Source organism: Lagopus leucura, unplaced genomic scaffold (assembly GCF_019238085.1).
Source record: "Lagopus leucura isolate 7727_CA_CO unplaced genomic scaffold, USGS_WTPT01 Super-Scaffold_100016, whole genome shotgun sequence".
NCBI lineage: Eukaryota > Metazoa > Chordata > Aves > Galliformes > Phasianidae > Lagopus > Lagopus leucura.
In genome coordinates, this window is record NW_024962270.1 from 749,516 (window position 1) to 772,457 (window position 22,942).

The following is a 22,942-nucleotide window of genomic DNA, read 5'->3' on the forward strand; positions in this document are numbered from 1 at the left end:
GGAATAGGTAGATCAGCTGGGACAGAGCTGTCTACTTCTGCTCAGAAGCCAAAACTGTTACATGCACGAGAGAAAATCTTTCCAATTCATTGTCATAGAAAGAAGAGACCTCTTGGCTGGACGGTTAGATCCCCCGAGCTATCTTGTCCTCACTAACTGTGTGCATGCTTTTTGTAATGTGCTTGCACAGAGACCTTAAATAGCATCATTTCCACCACCTCGGCATTTTGTGTGATAAGCCTGAGCAACATTTGTCAGCAGCTCTATAGCTTTGCACACTGCTTTTCAGCCTTTTTTTTTTTTTTGGTGCTGTCCATGTCAGTATTTCTTCCTCTGGTTTCGTCCCTTGAGAGCCCTATTCACATTCATGAATAAAACAGCTGTTTCTTTACTGTCTCCTCTCCAGCTGCCGTCTGACTCCACAGGGCATCTTCTGTCCACGCTGTGAATGCAGCCCTCTTCCTTTCTGCAGCATCCCTCCAGCATCGGATGTGGCCTTTCCCATCCTGGGCCAGTGTGAAGAGGCAGTCTGTGAGTTCTGTTCCCTTAGACAAGCAATGGCTTCTGTCCACCTTCTGGCAGAACTCATGGCCCTGCTGCCCCATTTTGTGTCTCTTCTACCTCTCCCGTGCCTCCTTGATGCCCTTTTCTGCCATATTTCACCTCTTAGACTGAGGACCTTTGTCTCTTCTAAGCCCTCCAGGAGGTCAGGATGTTGGGCTCCTCACACTTGATTGCCCTCATTTATATGTATATTTAATAACAATTATTATTATTGTCATTTTTTCCCAGGATTTCACTCTTTTATCTTTCATATCTACATCTGCTGCTCACACAACACACTTATGAGGATAACTTCTCACTAAAGGGGGAACAGATCTAATATTTTCTGTCTGTGATTGTAGCTCAATGTGTGACATGCATTAAGTTTTGATGCAGTTTGGCAAGTTTTGTGCTGATTCACTTCAGATGAGAGAGGGCTGAAAACTGTGTGTGTAGGATGCGAGTCACTGCCTGATGGTCGCTGTCTGCTCTGCCAACGAAGGATATTTTCTATGATCTGTGCTTGTGCACTTTTAAAAATGCCTTTTATTTGATTTACATATTCATGAAAATGTACTTAAGTTCATTGAGGCTTTGCACTGAATGTAGATTGCATCCAAGGAGGTGCCATATGGCCTGAGATGCTATATTTAAACAAAGACTCCCTCAGATAAATAAAGCCCCCAAACCTGCTTTCAAACCTTTGGAAGGAGTAACTCTCTAAAGTGCTAGTGTGGCAATAGAAGAGCTGAGTGCAGCCTGCAGGCTGCTCCTTGGAGAGTATGTTTACCAAAATAGGGTCCTGTCTGGCTGTAGAGCCCATTTTTGGTCACCTTTCTTGAACACTGCTGTAGAAGTATTGGCCAATACTGGGTATTACCCACTTTATGACACTGGAGCTCTGGAAAGAGCCTTTAAATCCATTCCCTGTGTTTGCTCCCTGCAGTCTCACTGCATTGGCAGCAAACCTCAGTATTAGCATGCCCAAGTTATGGCCAAGGCTCTGCTTGGCTCTCCAACCTCTTCTGCAGAGATGTCTGCTTTGGGTAAGATGCACACAGAGCTCTTTGAAGCTATAAGAGCTGCCAGAGAATATTCTGCCTAGGAGATGAAATGAAGTTGCTTCCTAATAGGCATGCAGCAATATTTTCCATCAGCAAGACTATGAACAGTATCAACTCTTGGCTGGAAAGTCACCGTGATAGATGCTTCTCTATATTCAAATGTGCTTGAATTTAATTTGACCCTTGCTGGAGAAATAAACATCTTCATCCCTGAAGAGGCACTGGGCTATGAAACCAGTTTGTAACTGTTCCTTGAATAGATTGAAGGGAGCTAATTTCTTGTTGAACATCTGGCCTTTGTGGTGCCTGGCCACAATTAGCTCTGATTGTGATCGCTATTTTTCAGTGAATACTGTCTTCATAGGAAATGGACCTGGTGCAATCCTGCAGCATCAGGCCCTAAAACAGCAGTCCTACTCTCTGTTTAAGAGGTGAACTTGTAAGTGCAGGTTGGAATGAGACAGTGCACTTTTTCTTTCCTTTTTTTTTTAATGTTGAAGGAAAAAGAAAATCTTATGCTTCAGTGTTCAGAGGATTAATTAGTTACTGGATGCAAGCCATTAGTGTAAATGCTAAATATTGTTCTTCTGGAGAGTACATCAGCTAGAACTGGCCAAGAATTGGAGTGTGTTTCTCTTCTCCCATGGTCTACTTCATTAGAGTAATTACTATTTGAAGTCTCCTACAGAGATATGTACATGGAGGAGGAAGAAAAAAGGGCTTTGGCTAAAAATTAGCTTGGTGGCAATCTTTCTCCATCTGGCTTTGCTCTCAGTCCTTTCTTCCACTCAGTGCTGCTTCTTCCCTTCACAACTGATACTGGTAAATGGTTCAGCAAAAACGCTCACATTCTGTCACAGCAGAGACAGAAGATGGGATGTTTCTGTCTGTCCCTGCTTATCTTTATTGTTGAGCTAAATGGCTGTCCCCTCACAGGCATGCAGGATGTTAGGGAGGAATGGAAGGGAAATAACCACCTGGCATCCCTGCTCTGCACACACAGCAGGTGTGGGTGATGCACTCCTCCATCCTCACCCAGCTGTGTTCCAGCAGCCCACCAGCCCAGGATGGAGGGACCCCATCCACACTGAACTGCAGCTTAAAAGGTGGAGTGATTCCACCACATCCTTTAAAGGTCAAAAGGAGAATCTGAGAGCCTTTTTTAGCTTCTAAAACTGGAGAGACATTTTTAGCTTCTAAAAACATTCTTGGTAAGATTGGAAGTGACAGTCCTAGAGCTCCAAAGCTGACTGATAGCATTGAAGTGCTGCCCTGGCACGAGCACTGAGACGTGCTGGTCCCTCCTGCCACTGCTATCGCCCTCAAGTTAGCTCTCCATGTGCTGCTTGAAGGGGCCATGCCTGTGGGACAGGCTGTGCTGGCTTCTGCTCAGAAGGCTTGACAATAATATATGTTCATACATCTAAGAGTATTCTGCAGGGAGCAGATTTTGCTATCTGCTGCCTCCCTTTTGCTGTCTTCCTACCTTCAGGCCAGTGCAGGAAGATCTATGTTCCCCTCTCCCATGTCCTGATTGCAAATCATGGTAAGGATTGGCTTCAGTTCTTTATTCTTTCCAGTATGTGTTTAACTGAACAGCTTCCTACCTCTGAGATCACAGAGCTCAGCTCAACTTTTCCACTCAGGGGTGGGAACTGCATCCTGGAAAAGCTTTTCCCTCTGTTTCTATTAGAATTTAGGATGGCTGGAGGGAGATGCCTTCCTGCTGGGTGACCTTGAGGGGATAAGGTGGTTGTGCCCATGCCAGCAGTGCTCAGAAGGTGCCTATGCCCAGCAATTTGCTGCCTACTGGTGCTGGTTGGACAGTGGCTGTGTGCTGAGGCTTCATGTCCTGGAGCTGTGTGTGCTCTTGCTGGGACACTTCCCTGTCACTGCTCTCCTTGTGCCTCTGACAGATGGTGGCAGCAGCACTCTGTTCTCCTTTGCGATGACATATTGTTAAGTTTGGTTCGTCAGTTCTGACACTCTGAAGCTGCAATCCTTTGGAGCAGGCTATGACAAGGAAGGGTCGCTTGTCTTCCACTGTCGTGTGCAGAAGCTTGAAGTGAGATCGCTTAAAAGAGCACCAGGGGTGCAATTCCTTATGCTTGAAGCTGTTTGCAGCTTCCTATTAACTTTTCGATGCGCCCATAGATAATTGTTCCTGAATGTGTGTCAGTTTAACGTGTGTTGTACTCCCAAAGAAGTGCAGCAATGGGCTAGGGCTGGCTTTTCCTGTGACTTAAGCCAAAGCAGAACCCTACTGCGTACATGGGGGTGAATGTGGGACTGCCTGCTGACAGTGATAGGTGAGGCCAGCCGTTCCGTAGCACAGCTCTACTTCTGCTAAAGAATGAGGCTGGAAAATGTCATTTCACTTTTGTCAGCTGATTATCCTTAGGGCTACAAGACCCAGTTTCATCAGGCTTACTGTATTTTCTTCCGTATGATATCTAAACTACAGCCTAAAGTTGCAAATGTGCTTTTATCTGGGTTCTCTGTACCGAAACCAATCTGATCTGCAACAGGTCACAAAGGATGAAAATGAAAATACCCAGGCAAATCCTTTGCCAGGAAACTGGTACTGGCTGTAATTTTGTGTTTGCTCCTGGATGTGCAAACCAGGGTGTGAGAGAAGGACAGAGGCTGCACTGAACAGCTCTCAAGGATATTTTCTGTGATGAGAATCCTTTGTCTCCAAGGAGTTGTTCGCAAGAGCTGAGTTTAGGAAGAAAAGACTTGCAGTAGCACACTCAGCATCTAATGTGAAGGATCAATCAGCAGTTATCCAATTTATACATGTTTGCCCTCAACCAACTTAATGTATTCAATTGAGTAGCAGTAGAAAATTTAACTTCAGCACGATCCATACGTTCCTTAGTGGAGCTATTTTCAGTTGTGTGTGTTATTTTCTTGCTTGTGCAAGTCTGCCTCGAGTATCTGTGAGGCCTTAATGATTAGAGTCAGGGAGGAGAGAGGTTTTGAATGACAAATATGGGTTAGAAATGAAAGCTGACATCTCTCTCATTGCTCCAACCACAGTCTGACACCCTGTTAATAGCTCTGGAACAGCTCCATGGTGTGTGTGTGTCTGGATCTGCACTCCAGTCCTCTGCAAATGGCTTTCTGCTCCATCTCTTTATTCATTTGACTGACTTTTTTGAAACTGTAGGCCATCAAGTAGCTAAATCCATGCAACAGAGTGAATTGAGAAGGTTTGGTGCTTATTGTGTTGGAATGATGCTAAGGTTATTATTGCCTTTTATTGGAGAGGTGTGATGGGAGTATGGGCCTTCCTCACTGTGGACTCCTTGAATAGAGGATCTGTGCTTGCAGATTCCACAGCATCATTAGGAACCTCTTTAATCAAGCAGCTATTTTGAACCCTAATCAACTTTTCCTTGCTGCTGAGAAAGCAGCAGCTGTGGGGGTTACTGAGTGAATCATAGGAAAAATTAGTAGTTGTCTTTATGAATTGTATCCCCTCACTTACCAGATTTGTTTTGCTGTTGTTTTGTTCCCCCCTTTCCTCTTCTTTTTTTTTTCTTTTGTGTGTAACATTCGGTTTTATCTTCGTATGAATTTCTCAGTTAATTCCTTGTATAATATAAACCATCATCAGGGCCATTTTGGTATTTTCTTGAGCTATTACTCTGTGTTTAAATGTAATGCCTTGTCTCCCAGCCTGTTTTCTCCTACCTGGCATTCAGACCTGCAGCAGGTGGCAGGCCCTGCTCCTCAGGTGTGTGTAGTTCTGGTGGCAGACAACGATTTGCATGGTTGCAAGTGTAGCAAAGCTCCAGCTGGGACATTGCAAGGGCTTAATGTTGGCCAGCTGGATTTCCAGAGAGCAACCAGCCCATGGTTGATGGTTTCCAGACGTGATGTCTGGTGCTTGGAATCAAATGCTGATGGTGAACTTGGAGCGATTGGATACATATTAAAAGGAGAAAAAAACGGTTGTAAGGCAATTTTAATTCCTGCTAGACTACTTTTATTCTTTTCACAAAATAACTTATATGTAATTCTTATTTTAATTGATTTTATTCTGAAAGCCAGTGTGAAAGACTCTCCCTTGCATTTTTTGCTCTTAGTGCTGCTAACCTCCCTGCCCAGAGAGCAGTGACATTTGCTGCCATCACTCCCTTCTCCTCCAACAGCTGTAGCATTGCTGCCTGCCCCTTGCTGCCATCGGCTCCCCTTTGTCCTCTGCTGAGGATGACATTGGCTCTGAAGACAAACTTTGCAAGACTATTAGCTTGGCTGATCCCCAGGTGCACCAACATTATCTTTTGGCCAGGTATTTCTGGTGAAATTCTGATCTCTGTGTGCAAGATGGCATGCTAGGTAATCAGCATAGTTCTTTTCACTCTTTAAATGTCTGTGCATCATCCTTGGCATTTTTAAGCATTCTTACCTCATTGAGAAGAAAGAAGCTGATGCATCCTCTGTTACTGGCAGCACACTTCTGGAGCTGTTTGGAAAATTTGCAAGCATTTATTTTATACTCTTCTAATATGTATTTCCTGTTACAGATTATTTGTAGAGGCTACAGATACACATCTATGCATGTGTATGTCTACATCTGCATGCTTATGTAAAATGTCATAGAAACAGAGTCATTAAGATTGGAAAAGAACACTAAGATCCCCAAGTCCAACCACCCAGTGCCCATCCCCACATCCCTCAGTGCCACATCCCCACGGTTCTGGAGCACCTCCAGGAATGGTGACCCCAAACTGTCACCTGTGCCAAGATGCTTGGACACAATGCAGTATGGAACAGTGCCTATGCCAGAATAAGGCTGACTTCAACCCAAACCCCTCCTTGGATACAGATGACCTGAAGAGACTGAGTAAACCAATGGTTTACACTCAAGTCTTTGCCCAGCCTATTTCTACAGGTCTTGCTGGTGATGCGTTTGTCTGCTGTTGAAATGTTAGATTTTTCACATTGATCTGTGATTTGATATGCCAAAAGATGCTTTCTGTAAGGGGTTTATTAGCTCTTACAGCAGAACACAACCTGCCAAGCAATCTGCTGACTGTTTCCAAGGTGCAGGTTTGGTTGACCACAATATCTCAGTGCGAAAGGGATTTGCAGAAGCAAATCAATTTCTGTTCCCCAGGATTTGGACCACATAAACTGTTAATGCATCTGAGGATGAAATGATGCATTCACCCTGCCCCACAGCTTGTACCCCTGGGATATGGAATAGCTCCTATTGAGCTCTAACCCAACGCTTCAGGAAATGCACAAATGAAGCTGGATGTGGTGAGCCTCGTATTGCCACTGTCCTCTCAGTGGTTTCTCATGATTGACTGCTAGAAGCACTTGTGTTTGCTGCCAGCCACCTAAGCTGCCAAGAGAAATGGAAGCTTTTAAATATAGCTTGGCTTCTTGGTGTTGATGGATTGTTGTCTTTGTTTCTTCGTTGGTTGGGCTGTTTGTAATAGTATTTTTGTTGTTGCTGTTTTTTTTAGCCGAGGGAAAACGATGTTGCTGAGCTAATTGGTGATGAATGCAAGCATTTTCAGGGAGAAATTAAACTACGTTGAATCTCATGATATTGCAGCAGGACACAAGTGTTGTATGCTTTGCAACACAACTGCAAGGGAAGCAAAATTCAATGAGGAGTTGCAGTAATGCAGCACAATAGTGAGGCACCTTCCTACAGATCAGAGGGACAGATGCTCAAGTGTTCCTCCTCATCTGTGGGGCCGTGAAGTAGAGAAACAGCTCTGCAATATGGGAGACTTTCCAGAACAATTCGTAGAGTCTCCCTGGTGTTTCTTAATGGTTGGTGAAGTTGCAGATCGGACAAAGCAGTGCTGATGATCTGGTGCTTCTCAGCATTGCAGCAAATGAGAAGAGGCCAGTGTGTCTGAGCACTGCAGACACTGCTGTGAGTTCTGAAGCAGCACACAAACATTTACACGGTCAGCAACGATCTCTTCACCTCCTGTGCTGTGCTTCAGACCAACTGTGTAAGTGTGAGAAGGCACTGGCAATGCGTCGATGTGCAAACGTGTACTTTGGGTTCAATTCCCAAGGTGTGAAAGTGAGGAGAGAGGGTGTTCTGCTTCTGTCATCTTATTCCTTTTTTTGGGGTGGAGGAAGCAGGAGTGGGGGGCGAGGGCAGGAGTGCAGGGCAGGGGGAGGTCTTCATTCAATACAGAAATCTTCACAAGTGTGAACTGAGGATTATTTGAAAAGGTAAAAGAAAAAAATGAAGGGAAGCATTAGGGGATGGCGTTAAAGTAGTAACCCTCACCTCTGTTGGAGCGTATCGAACTCTTTTCTGCTGTTCAAAAGGGAAAACAGAACGAAAACATTGTGGGCAATATTTTACAGTAGAACCAGCGAGGCTGGGTAGAAAGATTTAAACAGTTTTGTTTTGTAGAAGTTGAACAGTCTCTTCACAGAGTTAAGTTTTGCTTTTTGTTATTGCTTTCCTTATTATGCACCAACTACCCCGATAGCACCGTGAAAGAAATAAAATGTCAGATGTGAGGGATGTTATTGGCAGTGTGTGGTGGCACTCTTGTGCACTGTTATAATGAGGCCTCTCCGTATCACTTCCCCCTCTTATTTTTATTTCTGCAAGCGAAACAAAAAGGAAAAGCTGCACCTCTTGCTCCTCTCGCTTTACAAAATCAGCTGTTGGAGGCTGAGTGTCAGGCTGCTGCTTCTGACACACCTGGGGGTGGAGGATAAGCAGAGGACCGCATCCCTCTTTCTCTATGTGCTTTGCTCTCGCAAAGGCATCTGCAAATGCACTGAGCATGGAGCGCTCCAAGACCGTTTGCTGCAATGCGTGGCTTTCTGGCGTTGCAAAGTTCTTCGTTTCCCATTCAATTGTGGCAGTGTTTGAGACGATGTGGCTACAAACTCTGCTCGTGTTTTGAAACCGCAGCTGCCTTGAGAGCTTTTGAGCAGTCAGCTCCAGCATTTGCTTCAGCAGCATTGGGCAGAACAGCAGAGAGTTGTATAAAATAAAATAAAATAACAAAAAAAAAGAAAAAAAAAGCACAATTGGAAAGAGAGAAAATACTGCTGTTGAATGTCTTCAAAACAGCAAAAATGAGCCACTACTGGATCCTGCATTCAGGTCTTTGCTGAGGCCACGTAAAGATCTGGCCAGGCAGCAGCAGGAGGTTCTGATGGGAGAAGTTTCCCAAGTCCTTTGGGAAGTGAACAGTCCCTTCTGGTAAAGTACAGTCGGTAAATGTTCTTGCATGGCTCACACTTTATTCTGATTACTTTCTGTTGTTTACACTGTTGTGTTAATTGAGTTTTCTTAGTGGTAGTAAATATCTGGCCGTATGTTGACCTTCACAATCGTGTGGGACTTAATGCTGCATGGCTTACTGGTGTTTTCGTACCCTTGTAACATAGGCTGTCAAGCCAGAAGAGTAAAAGCAATAAGGTATTAATAGTTCAGTTTTTCATGAGGCCGTTTCTGTTATAAGAAAATGTCTTTAAAACTGAACCAGGGCTATTTCTGCTGCTGTAAAATTCTCCAGCACTTCCAGGCATTGGATTTTGGGCTATTGCTTGGAAACAATCTTAATAAATACAAATGATGTTGAGCTTTATGCTTTTAGCTGATCAGAAATAGTCCCTCTTCGGCTGTAAAACTGGTTTTGCTATTCAATATCCCTTCGTTAGAAGGACCAAAAAGGCTGCAGAGTCATCTAGCTTTTAGATTAGGGCATAGCACACTTTCCTTGAACGGAGTGGGAAGGATAACCAGATGTGTTATTTACAGCCCTTCCTGGAGCAGAGCCGTGCACTTGTCATGAGAGCAGAAAGGAGCTGGGGGTGTGCACTGATTTCAGTGTTGTTTTTTTCATGGTGTGTGGTCACAGCATCCGTCCCTCTCCGTTCCAAGTGACCGATGCTCACCTGGGCACGTTGGCACCTGCAGCACAATTGGATGGCATTGCAAGAAGCGTGGTGTGATACCATGCTGTCCCCACCTGCATCTCCACTGGGGCTGGTAGAGGTGAGCTTGTACTTCGTGGTCACTAATCCACATCTTCTGCCATCTTGCTGTTTGTGATAAAAGTGGATTTTCCTGCAAGCTTGAGCTGATGGAAACTGCTTCATGTTTCTACTGTTGTCATGTAAAATGCTCACATTGCTCGATAATCCCCCTCTGAGTCAAATCAGAAAGAAAAATAAAGTAAAATTAAAAGATCATTTAAATTATAGCCTTTTGTTCTACCTTGTTAGTTAACATTCCAAGCAGCAATGTACAAACTGCATAATTTGTTTTGCTAAAATGTACCCAGTGTGGAGCCATCTGTGTAATAGGTGGCATTGTTTGTATTCAAAAGGGACATTATGATGGCTGGAAGAGCCCCCGTACTTCCAGCTTGCCATTTCTAGAGTGGATCTAAATTATTGATTTGCATTCATTCTGTTAACCTATTATGAGTTCATCTGCCTCTCTCAGCCATCTTATCATGATGATGTACTCCTAATTTTCCAAGCTGAATAGTGATGTACTGCGAAGACAGTGGGGTGAATTGTTCTCCGGTGAGCATCACAAAGCTTCTTACACATTGGAAAACCTCTTTCATTTGAAACCTGCATTGGGAGCTCCTGTATCCAACAAGGCCAGCAGCAATATCTTGGCAATGCTGGAAATGTCCTTTCTCTCCTTCCTGGTTCACTAAGTATAAGCCTGCATTTACAGAAAAGATATTTCATGAGAGAACATTCTTGGTGTCTTTGGAGATGGAATGACCCTTCCAGTCCTTCTGGGCTTTACTGGGATGCTGGTTGGGCAGTGTGATCTGTATGCACGAGATGGGACATCCCACCACTCCCCAAAGGGCTCAGGCTTGGTTAGGTGAAGTATAGCACATAAAACCTCTTGGGGCTCTGCTGTAATTTAACTGTTTGATTCATATCTGTTCTTTTCTGAAAGATGTTCTGCATATTGTGTAATCACTAGGGAAACCACAGAACTCTATAGGAATGATATTATCACCAAGAATGAATTTTTCATCTCACTTACACGATGAAACAAATTCAGAGAACGTTTCAGATGGAAGCCATGACTTACAAATAATTTTTTAGAGAAATGTGCAGCAATTGCTGAGTAGAAGGCCAAGTTATATACATGCCATAAAAGTGAGGAATGGCGTGCTTTAGGACAGGCTGATTTTGAAGAGATTTTTGTTGATCTATGCTAGCTGCAATACTGTTTTTCATCTTTTCTTTGAGCTTGCAAAACTATTGCTCTGAGACTCTGCTCTGTGTTGTTGACTCATTAAAGGTGGTTTTACCAAAACCCAGGAAATGCAATGAGCAGCAAATGGTGCCTTGACATGTCGCATATGGTCATTGTTTTAGGCAGTGCAGTCGTGTGAGACATGAGAACTGAGATGGAATCTCCTTTCTGATCCATGCTTCTGCAGTGCTCTGGGTGCAGTACCATGACTGTTGTTCCACAGCTGCTTCCCAAAGTGCACGATGTCCATGTGGCTCTCAGAGGATGTTCTGGTGGTCGTGTTCTGGAGCAAGGAAGGATCTGGGGTCATCACCATCATGAATGGTGATGGCCACCTCTCTATGTGCCCCAAAAGGCACTAACTAGCAGGTGTAACTGGTTGTAGGGGACAGATGTGGCATGTTGTGCTGCTTCATTGGGGTGGGAGGAGCCTCATTAGGGGTGCTGGTGAGGGTCTCAGGACTGGCTGACCCCAGTGACGTCTTTCAAAAGCAGCTAAAGCCACCTTTTCAGTGAGGGAGGGTACTTTCAGGCTTAAGCTGTCCTCCATGTGGAGAGCCCAGCAGGAGCAGTGGGATGCTGTGGCTCACTGAGATGCAGGCTTGCCTGATGGCGGATTGAGGCTCTCAGTGTTCAGCCAGGAGCTGCTGGGCTCCCTGGGGGGCTGTTCTGAGAGCAGTGCTCCTGCTGAGCCTGCTGCTGTAACTCCATGTCTTCCTTCAGCTATAGCCTTGGGGACCATGTCCATCCTTTGACACGCAGTCCCCCCTGGCTCCTCCTCCATGCTGTTCCCACCACAGTGGTGCTGCTGTTCTGCTGCCATCCTGACTCGAGGCTATTTTACCTGCTGGTGTAGAGTCTGCAAATCAGAACCTCCTCTGCAACTGCACCAGGACAGAAAGGATGGCTCAAAATTACACACACCCAACCTCTTCCTCCTCATCTCCCCCGTCTTCACCCTGATCTCCAGCAGTGCCCATATGACAGTCAGGTGGCCTTGGGAGAAGTCAAAAGGATCTTTTCCAAGTAGTAATTTGTCACAGCCGAGCTCAGAATGTTGTATCAGAGCAAAGGAAACATCACGGCTTGTTCTGAGAAGTAAAATTAATTGCAATTTCAGCAGTGCACTGGAAAATAATAACAAAGCTGCTTATTATCTAATGGTTGATGATATACATTGTGACTGCAACCTATTAGTATGGAAATACTGACACGTTCATCAGGAATAATTTGCAAGGTGTATTTCCTGACCTAATAATGAAAAATTAGGTCAGCCTCCATATTGTGAGATGGGAATTAAACATTTTAACAAGAAAGTCTTTGATAGTTTTACACAAATGACAGAAACTTGCAAACTTTGCACATTTAAAGAGATTTTTTTCCCCATAATGATGACTTAGAGGTGATTCTAAGGAAGTGTAGTAGCGCATCAGTAGTGGATTTCCTTGGCTTTCCCATTGTCTTTTTTTTCATTTTAGGAGTACTCAGTTCAGCCCTATGCGTTCCAGATGCATTTTTTCGTTTATTTCTTGCTGGGGAGCACACAGCATGCAATCACTTCAAATATTAAGCTGCCAGGGCTTAACCTGGCTAGTGTCAGCAAAAGGTGTATTTGTGAAGAAGGCGGTGTATTTTTTGAATTTTGGGGTTTAATTTTACCCACCAAAATGATCATCTGCTTTCTGCAACCTTGATTCTTTGCCATCATAAATTCAGGGTGTGTATTTCAGGAATACAGATGTTACCAGGTTGGATTAGAGTTGACGTCCATGAAAAGCTGTGCTGCTTTCTCTACTGTGGCAGCTTGGCCAACCTCTTGGCCGTTGACTGAGCATCATTTAGCTGATGTGTCCCATGTTGAACTCTGTGTTACTCTGGCAGTAGTATGGTGGCAAATGCAGAAGGGCAATGAAAAAGCAAAATGGAAAATCCCAAATGAAGCATTGTTGCTGGGAGATTGAGGTGGTGGCTCTTGCACCAGCTCTTGTGGTATGTGGGGAAATGTGGAGTGTTTTGGCCATGCTCTGTCCAAGCACGGCCCTTTATGCTTTGAAGAAATGCATTTTTTATGGGTGCAGTACTTACTGTCAGCTTGAATTGCTCAGTGAAAACATGTTCAAGCTCTCCTGTTGTGCAGGGATCACTTTTTTAAGCTTATGCACTTTCCCAGTGCTCTTGCTATTCTCTCCAGGTAAATTCCACAGCTGTGGGCTCTCACCCAGCAGATATCTTGCTGTTCCATCTCAGATGCTGACTTCTTTAAAGTGTCTGGTTGTCAGAACCAGTCATGCTCCGTAGGGTGTTTTCTGAAAGAACGTTTTCCTTCTGTAAGGGAAGACGTTTCTCTTTGCCCACCGGGTGTTTGACTGTACTCCCCCCGTACAAAATGGCACACAGGTTCTGCTTGAAAAGCAGAGACTTCGATTCTCATAGAATCATTTGAGTTGGAAGGGACTCTTAAATGCCTTCTAGTACAACTCTGAAGTGAGCAGGAACACCCACAGCTCCATCAATGCTCAGAGCCCATCCAGCCTGACCTTGGCTATCTCTAGGGATGGGGCACCCACCGCTGTCTGGATACCCTGTGCCACTGCCTCATCACTCTGTTATATAAGAAAACTTCCTTATAGCCAATCTAAATCTTGGTTTTGTCCTTTCTCTCTTCTATTAAACGCTTGTCTCCTCTACTGAAAACTGAGAGTGCTGTAAATCCCGAGTCCTGCCTTCATGACCACTGTGGTCCATGAGCTATGCTGAATCTGTGAAATGTATTTTGAGGGCAGTAACATCGAATTAACAGTTACAACGAATTCATGGCATGAAGAACGTTCTGTGATTAGAAGTGGATGGATTGGTGAATTTCTGAGGATCTCAGTGGTAACAGAAAATTTGGGGGGCTGAATAATTTTGGGGCCTCATTCAGTATTTTTGAATACTTGTCCACATTTAGAAGTGAACTCAGATGCTTTGTAGCATGGTCAGATTATACATTCAAAAGTTCCTTTGTTTTTAGCTTCAACGAGTCCCAGAAAGAAGGCACAAGCCATTAGGAATCTGGTTGTGAGGAGTTTCTGACAAGGGCTGATCGTGCAGAAATTCACAAGAAAAAAAATTATCTGAGGCCCTGTTTACTCAAATTAGGCTGTTCAAATTTCATTGCAGAAATGCGAACTGCTTTAGGATTCTCAGTTCTTAATATTTGTTTGTGGAGTGAAAATTAGATTGATCTCAGAATGATCTGTTTTCTCTGTTTGGAATGACAACGCTTTCAATGTGCAGTGAGATGCTTTCATAAAGGTAAACGTTGGGCTGCTCTTAGTCGCATCTCCTGGAGGACAGTGCCATCATCTCACTGTGCTGGCAGGAGATGTGCTGGGAAGAGGAGAGTGCCAGAGCCTCCCCATGCCTGCTTCCAAGTTCTGGAGCTCTGCTGTGGGGCAGAAGGCCGTGTGTGCAGCCACAGGGCACAAATGTATTCCTCTCTCAGAATCGTAGCATCATTAAGTTTTGAAAAGACCTCTGAGATCACCGATGCTGACCCATCCTCACTGAGCCCATAATCACAGCCTCTCCCTGATGGATGTGAACCATCCTATCTATCAGTGTGAGTGACAGGCTGGGGCTGCCCTGCTCTTCAAAGCCTGATTTGGGGATTTCTGTTGCCAGAATGCTTTAAAGGGTAAGGAGTGTTGCTGCTCATTAATTAGTAAAATTGGAGCTGGCTCAAGCATTGCTTGGAAATACTATTAGGCTTTGGATCTATGCCCTGGAAGAGAGGTGAGTTTTATGTTACTTTTCCAGTTCTTGTTAATAATTCTCCTTCTCTTGAAGTAATCCTTCATTCTGGGGGTCTGAGCAGCTTGAAGAAGGTCAGCATGCAGGAACCTGATGGAACAGCTGATGATGTGAGTGCCAGGTGCTGCTGCCCATCCCTTAGCGTGTGAAGGATGAGCTCTGAGGGTATCCAAATGGTTAACCTGCCCTGTAGATGGATGTGTTCTTCAGATATAATAAGAACTGCCTCTTTTGTAAAATTAGAAACCGAATGCGCATAGGCGTTATGTAACTGAAAAACTAATACTGTATGTGGCAACATGATGGATTAATATATGTAGAAGTCCTTAATGTGTTTCTGTTCTGATGGTTTATGAAAACATATGAAAAGTTTTCAAACGACCTTCAGAATTCACTCCTAACCTACATGTTTTATCATCATTTTCTGTTCCAGGAGCCCGAGGTGCTGAAGGATTCATAATTCAGTATATCAAACAGTGTCAGTGGTTTCACTGTATGAAATTTTAAATATTCCAAATGTACTTCTGGCATTTGGTGCTTGTATTTATTCATTCAGATGTAATGGGTGTTGAATAGGACCTATTATCAGCTTGATATAGAAAATATATTCAGGTAATTACATATGCCCACACTTGATATAAATTTCAATCTTTTTCTGCCAAGATTTCTGCTAAAAGAGGACAGCATCTTTTTGCATTTTATGAAGATGCAATTGAGAATTCTTAAATTCAGGAGGGAGAGATCCCTGCATGAAGGTCAGTGCTGCTTCCCCGATCACAAAGCTGACTTCCAGTTTTGTGTTTCTAGCAAATATCCTGCCTTCCTCAAATCGTCTTCTGTCTTCTGCTGGCTTGCAGGGATTGAAGCCTCTGTTTATGTAAGCACTGGAGCCTCTGAGTGGTGTATGCCAATAGATTGTAACGATATCAGATCATATAGATGATAACAGATTGCATTACATCAGTTCTTTACAATCATTTTCAGTTGAAGACTATGGATTTCAATTGCTTAATTGATCTAATGCACAAACCTGGCTACTTCATCTGATACTAATAAGGGTTTGTTTGAGACTTAAGTATGATGAAATACATAGTCTGGTCTAAATAATGTGTGCTAAGGGCAGGTTTGTTCTGCAGTATATTGGTTCTTCTACGATGTGGGCTGGATCCATGAGGATCGGTGGCTGCAGTTTAAATTTTCTGTCTCCTACAACTTCAATCAGAGGCTGCTTTCAGCCAGAGATGGGCACATGTCACTGATCTGGTGAGGGGATGTCAACAAACGCAGCTCTTTTGCTGAGTGTGCAGTATGTATGAAATGGACCGAAACGGCAGCGAATGCTATTTTGGCACTGGCCAAGCAGTTCCTGCAGGTCATGAGCAGAAAAGCTGCACTTCGCACTGGTTGGTGTGAATGAGAGGATTCTAATCTGATTTGATTTATTACTCTGCAAATTGATGCTTGGAAAGAAGGACTGCACTTGGCATCTGGCTGGATTTGTAGAAATGGTTATATTTCGTGCTGCCATAGCAACTTCTGAGTGCAGCGAGTTAGAAATCTCCCAGCTATTAGAATAACTGAATTAAAGCAACTGTTGAGCAAGATTGTGTTTGCACAACAAAGCTTGGGTTCTGCCTTTGCTCCTGCAGTTCCTGACCTTGTTTCAGATAAAGGGGTATCCTCAGCTCTCGAGAAACAGACTCAATTGAGATGAACCATTTAGAGGTGAAGGGTATGGGAACAGATGTGCTGCATTACCCTATGAGGACTCAGAATTGTGAGCATATATTTGGGCTTCTCAGCATGCTTGAAGTTATCTTGAGTTCCTCATCTGTGAAATACAGATGCGTATCTGTTGTTAATTCACGTAATGATAGATGAAACAAAAATGGTTTCATTTTGGTGCTATGGTGAAGATGACCTCATGAAGGTGCGGGGAAGGAAAGGAAATACGAAGAACCTGATCTGAACAATTCAGAATGATGAATTCCTGTTCATTTCTGACCTGCTCTGAATATTTGGGGAGATGACAAACTGACAACAGATGATGGCTTCAAAAATACTGTGAAGCTCAGAATATTGCGCTGCTTTCTGTGTGCCCTTCCTCTCCTCTGGGGAACAAAAAATAAAGGAGATTTCCTGCTGAGCGTTAATGGGAAGAAATCTGTGGAACATTTCTTTTCTGTGGGTTCTCTTCATTTGGAAACCACCCTCCCACTGCCTCTCAGAGCAGTCCTATTAACCCTCAGAAGTTGCAGAAAATCTGATCGCTCTCACGTTGTCAGGGGCAAAGTGAGAAAGAGAGAACTCTATTTTTAATCGGGGTTTTGTTGGAAACTTGAAACTGAATTTATGTATCTGCCACAGTCTGTTGTGTTGTTTTTTTTTTTTTTTGTCAGAAGTTCCTAACGCCTCTCCAGTGCCCCTTTTCTGCTGTGATTTTATAAATACCCATTTACAGTAACCCCAGAAACATCTGTGGGCTTTAATACAGGCCTTCCTGCGTTAACCCCGAAGCACGGAGTTTTGAAATTGCTTTGCAAGATCATTTATTCTCATATTTTGTGCTCCTGGCTGTCATTAAGGATGTGTTTTTAAAGATCTGAGTAACAGAACAAGTATTTAAAACAAAATGCAAGCGCGGCTCCTTTTAAAACTTAATGCACTGATGAGTCTGTTGGCTTCCAGTAACACCGCAGAGCCATTAGACTGATGGGTCGATAACTGCAATTAAAGTGATATTATTTCCTGTGCACTTAAGAGGCCTTTTGTTGAACTTTAATTATTTATTTATTTTTAAACTTAGCAGATTTAAAAAATATTTACTGTCCTGTGCGACTGAGTCTTTGGGATTGGTTTTGTCACGCAAAGTTTTATTGCTGTCGGAGCAGCTTGGGTTGCAGGACGATGGTTTTCCTTGGTGAAGTTATGCACTGCGACCCCTCAGACCTGGCTCCACGTTGTCCTCATTGTACATGCTGTGTGTATTTGCCACGTACACAGCGCATGCAATGTGGACATAATGGAGCTCAGCTGACGCCCAGCAAGATGTAAATGGCCTTGGAGAAATGGTGATGGCTTGTTTTAAGATTGGATTGTGTGTGTGTGTGCATGTGGGGGCTGTCTGGGAGGAATTGTGTGTGACAGTGGGTTGAAAAATTGTGTTAGAGATGCAGTTTATTAGTGAGAAGGCAGTGGCAGAACTTATAGGATCATTCTAGTTCTCCACAAGGAAATGTGTAAGTAGGACTTAAAAGCACAGGAATCTGATTTTAGTCCATTTAGCGTTCACATGTATTGGTACTGTTGTTGTTATCTGTATGCTTTTAATGTTGTTCTTTATTGCAATTCTTTCAGTTGGGAGGAAATACTTTTTCATAGAACCGCAGAATCATTCTGGCTTGGAAAAGACCACTAAGATCCCCAAATCCAACCCCAACCCACCCCACCATTCCCATCACCGCGTCCCTCAGTGCCGCATCCCCACAGTTCTGGAGCACCTGCAGGGATGGTGACCCCAGCACTCCTGGGCAGCTCTACCAATGCATTATCACTCTTTCAGAGAAGTTTTCTTAATTTCCAACCTGAACCTCCCCTGGTACAACTTAGGCCATTACCTAAAGTATTGTTTAAGCTGCAAACTGCTCTTTGGTTTGCATAGTTGTAGGCACCCGCCTGCATGACCCAAAGCAGAGCCACATCCCATACAGCACTTTTAAACAATGTTGTTTTTCTCCTCAAATTATTTTGATGAATCTTTTTGTGACCAGAAATTATCTTAAGAAATGCTACGTTGCCTGGAATCAGATATTTACAGGCAAAAATTGTTAAAAAGGAAAATATTCCACATATAAAGTGACTTGTGGAGGCAACATGGAGGATCATTGTTAACTGGATGTGGACTGAATCTGTAACAGGACAAAATGGGCTTTCAGCAGACCTGCACCCCCATTCAATAACAGGCGCTTCATGAAAGAATGGTGATTCTCCTGCTGTGCTGGAATTAACTTTAAAAGCAGGGTTGGGGAGACTGAAGACATGTTTTTGGTGGCAGTGATGGAAACGCAACCCAACAGTCAGGGGGTTTTGTTGTGCACTGCTGCTGTTGCTGCTGAAAGAGTTATTTCATTCTGTGACAATTTTTAGGAGCTTTGCATTTCATGGGATTACTAATGATGATATTTTGTACTTCTGTAGTTTGTTTTACACTGGGAGAAGACTGAACAAAATGGCCGAAGTTGCAGACTGGTGAAGAGGTTGCTGCCCTTGTAGGCATGCAGCAGGTCACGAGTTGTGTCCTTCATGTCCTACAGCCATCACTGATGGGTTGTTACGGTGTTTTCCAGTGCTGAGAGTATTGTGAGAGCAGTGCTTTCCATCCAGGTATTTTTTCATGGGAATGTGGGGCTCAGCCCATAGGCCCTGCAGATGTTGGTGCAGATGTGGCTGCTGGGAGCTGAGTGAGCTCTGTTCTGGCCACCCACCCCCCCAGAGGCAATGCCTCTTCTCTGTGGGAAAGGTTTTGCTTTCACTGGATTTATATATTTTTTTCCCCCTTTCCTTAAGTCATTATTTGCATTAATCCAATTGCTGGAAAGGGATTATAGGCCCAGAATAAAATCCAGTTGTAATTAAAAATGTAAAAGCGGCTTATGTTTTTAGGCCAAAGTTATTAGAGGAAGCCATCAGGGTCCCGATATTAATACTCCACTCTCAGCTGGGAGGCTGTTATCATGATGAGAGCATCTGATAGCGGTCTGGTTACTGAACATTTTATAGAAGATAACTTCTGCTCGTGTTTGCCTCGTGCCTGTTACTGGCATCATAAGCTACACACCAGTTTTTCTCTCACTGTCCTTGTGGGTGTCCCTCTTTGTTCTCATATCTGTAATTCTGCTCCTCAGAAGCTGATCTAGCTGTGTTGAAAAGAACAAGAGGAGTAAGTGAGGAGATGTTTATGGCACAAAAGCCAGTGGAAATTATCCTTTGTAAGAGGATGGAGGTATATTCCATTCTTAGAAGCACAGAATCATTAAGGTTGGAAGAGACCACTAAGATCCCAAGTCCAACCATCAGCCCATCCCCACCATGCCCACTATGTCCCTCTTTAACATCTGCACCTTAAGCCATCTTTTTGTAGCAAGCATTTCCTTATCAAACTTCTCTCCGTTTGTTTTTCATTGACTCTTTATGTGCACAAAAATGTGAGCCAGGACTGCGCCCAGCGCTCCAGTTAATGTCATGTGTCTGATATAGGGCATGCAATTGTCTGCCTACTTGGTTTGCAAGCCTGCTTGGGAAGTCTTCCCTTTTAATTACCTCCTTAGAATGAAATCAATACGGGTGTTGGAGCTACTTATTACTATTTAGTTTTTAATTTGGAGACTAAAACTTTCTCTGACCTTTGCTTTCCTCGGATGGGAGGAATTTCATTTCATCTCTGTCATTCTGAGTTAAGTGGAAGATTTCTGTCAAGGGGAAGATGCTGAAAGATTGTTGTTCCTGGATGAAGGGTTTAGACAAAATTATGGACCGGTCCAACTCTCCAACTGCATTTTTCAGATTCTTTGATCCAACTTATGCTTTCCTCCCCAGACCCAAACATCCTGCGTGTGCTGTTGGTCCCCTGATGACAAATGGGATTTGGAGCTGAGGTGGTGAATGATGTCTTCCAAAGCAACAGTGCTAAATTGCTATAGGCGTGCATGCATGCAAACAAACGCCTTACCAAATGTGCTTTATTTTTCAGTCTTTACATTCTAAATGTGCTCTGTCTCAGTTCAGCACTGTTGGTGTCCCAGGCAAGGGAGGTGGGGGTTGGTTCCTGGGCTGTGTTTGGGTCTTCTGGGAGCTGTGTGCTGGGGTTCAGCCCTAACACCATCCTGGCATTTGTGTTGTGGGGTGCCTGATGGCACAGCTCCAGCTGCTCGTTAAAGCTGTTCAGAAATGTTTATTTACATGAAATAAATTTAGTCTCCAGGCTGTGCTGAGAAACTTTCCGTATCTCCAGCCTGTACTAGCAATAAAGATGCTGTGCCAGAAACCCAAGAGATTTCACAAGAGGCAGCATTAGAAGACGACATGTTTTTTAGTGCTGTGCACAGCTGAAGAATTCCAAATTTAGTATTGTCTGCCTGATGTGGAAAATACCGACTCAGAAAAAGCCTGAAAAAGAGAAATTGAAAGAGTCAGCAGAGCTTTCCCCCATGTGTTTCTACTTTAAAAGTCATGAACCCGGTGAAGTGCTGATTTCTCCTCTGCTAGCACGCTTGCAGCCCCACTGCATACAGCACAACATTTGCTTTTTCCTGTCAACGGTCCTGATGGGGTGTTTTGTTTGTATCAGTAGCAGCATTTCACATGTGTGGTGCTGGCTGAGGGCACTGAGTGCTGAGGACAGAAGCCACCTGCTGTAATGTGTTCCGTGCAGGGAGAAAATGGGACTTTGTCACTTAACCTAAAGAACTATTAATGAGCAGGGTTCTTTTTGGATGCTCTGTAGGGGCTCTAGAACTGGTTGTGCAGTAGCTATCTGAGCTGTGGAGCACTGCAGGTTGTTGTATCCTGCTGTCCATGCATACCTGTATCAGGGGGTGAAGCACTGCTCCCCTGTGCCTGCTTCCCCAGGCAGCTCCAGGTGCAGGGAATGCCTCAGCTGCAGCAGTGCTGCTGTGTTTTCAGTGCTTGCTACTGCATTTCTACCAGCCCTGTGCAGCGAGAGGATGGTTTAAGTGAGGCATGGGCCACGCTGGGTGCTTGGTGGGTGTGCTTGTGTGCCTGCTGTTAATGATGCTTTGTTGTGCATCCTATTAATTGCATTCTCTTGCTGAAGATTCACCCTGCTCTGATGGATCTGGACAGCTGAGCAGCAGGCACTGGATCTGGGAGAGGAGAGTTTGGTGCATTTTTGGTGCTGTTTGCTTCCTTGCTGCCTTCAGAGCTTGGGCACTGCAGCTGAAGGCAATGGCTGTGTGAGCAGTGTGGGCTTCATGGATCCCAGCAGCAGAACCAGGCTCTGCAGCCCTCAGTCCTCACTGCTGAGGCTGGGACATGGCATTAGGGTCAGGGAAGTGCCCATAAGTAGCATTGAGGCTATTGTGATGCGTTCACAATCTCAGGGAAAGCTTTGCTTTGTATCTAAAAAATAGGTGTGATGAATTCTGCCCTCAGTGCTGGGGTTCTAGGAGAGACTGCCTGCATCTCCTCCTATGTTAATGTGTGTGGGTTACTGTCTGTAGCATGCATTTTTGAGGAAGACAAGGGGAATAATTTCATCTCTGTAACATTAAGCTCTTTTAGACACAGTGCCAAGCACTGGAGCAAATATTTGCAGTCAACCCCTTTGGGAACGTGAGTTCCCACCTCAGTGCTGCTGAGCCTGACTCCAGGTCTCCCTCCTGTTTGTAGTAATAGAAAACAAACAACGTAACCCAAAAAACTTGCACAGATTTTTCTGCACACAGGGTATCTGCTGGGTTCAATGATGCGTGCTGTAGGTCTGCCTCCCTGGGCTGGAGGATGGAAGGGTTGGAACTTTCACTCTGCTGAGGTGGAGAGAAAAATGGGAGCTGACTGTGGGCTGAGTGAAGCTGGCATAGCATAGTGTTCCTCACATCTCTGGGTGTGTGTTTGGGCAATCCTTGCTTCCCCACTTCCTGCCCTTGTGCCACAAGGACTGAGAATGGCGGCGGTGATTTTCCTTGGCAGAGCCACTGCAGTGCTCTGTGCCTCCTTCCTCGTCTTCTGTTAATTGCTTTCTGATTACTCCTCATTTCTTTCTGTATTTTCTTTTTACAGTGCATTTTTCTTTGTTTCTTTCTCCGTTGTTCCCTTCTCGCTCTCTAGGATTATGCTCTTTATGAGAATCATTGTGGAAGAACCACCAGATATTTGTAATTTTTGTTGCACTTCCTTGCACAGCTTTATAGCATTTGTAATATCATAACTTTTTCACATACATATATATGGATTTACATTGTTAATACAAAGTGGATTTGAAGTTGGACAGATGTGTTGTGAAGGCAGCGCAAGAGTGAATCCATTGCTACTGATGGGCATTCAGTACTGATAGAAACCAATGACAGGGAGAGTTCCATGTTGAAAAAGGACCTAGCACAAATAATTTAAATATTTTTCTCATGTTTGAGTATATTTGTGGTGTCTGATTGAGCTGGTTAGCAAAATAAAGACAGATGGCAATGAATTCATTCCAGCACGTTTCCATGATGGTGCAGCTATTCCGGCTTCTTGCAGCACTTGCACAAATGATCATCTTGTTTAAACCTCCTTTGCTGCT

At 44.0% G+C, this 22,942-nt stretch overlaps 1 protein-coding gene across 3 annotated transcripts in view; it reads left to right on the forward strand.

Moving 5' to 3' along the window:
- Window positions 1–22,942, forward strand: part of HTR2C (5-hydroxytryptamine receptor 2C) — a 193,651-nt gene that overhangs the window by 50,060 nt on the left and 120,649 nt on the right. Inside the window, exon 1 of one of the 3 annotated variants that reach the window (XM_042876874.1) lies at window positions 478–531. The exons of the other annotated variants lie outside the window; for them this stretch is intronic. The gene's annotated coding sequence lies outside the window, so the exon portion shown is untranslated. Of the gene's footprint in view, window positions 1–477; window positions 532–22,942 lie in introns of those variants that run through there. 3 annotated transcript variants of the gene reach the window in all.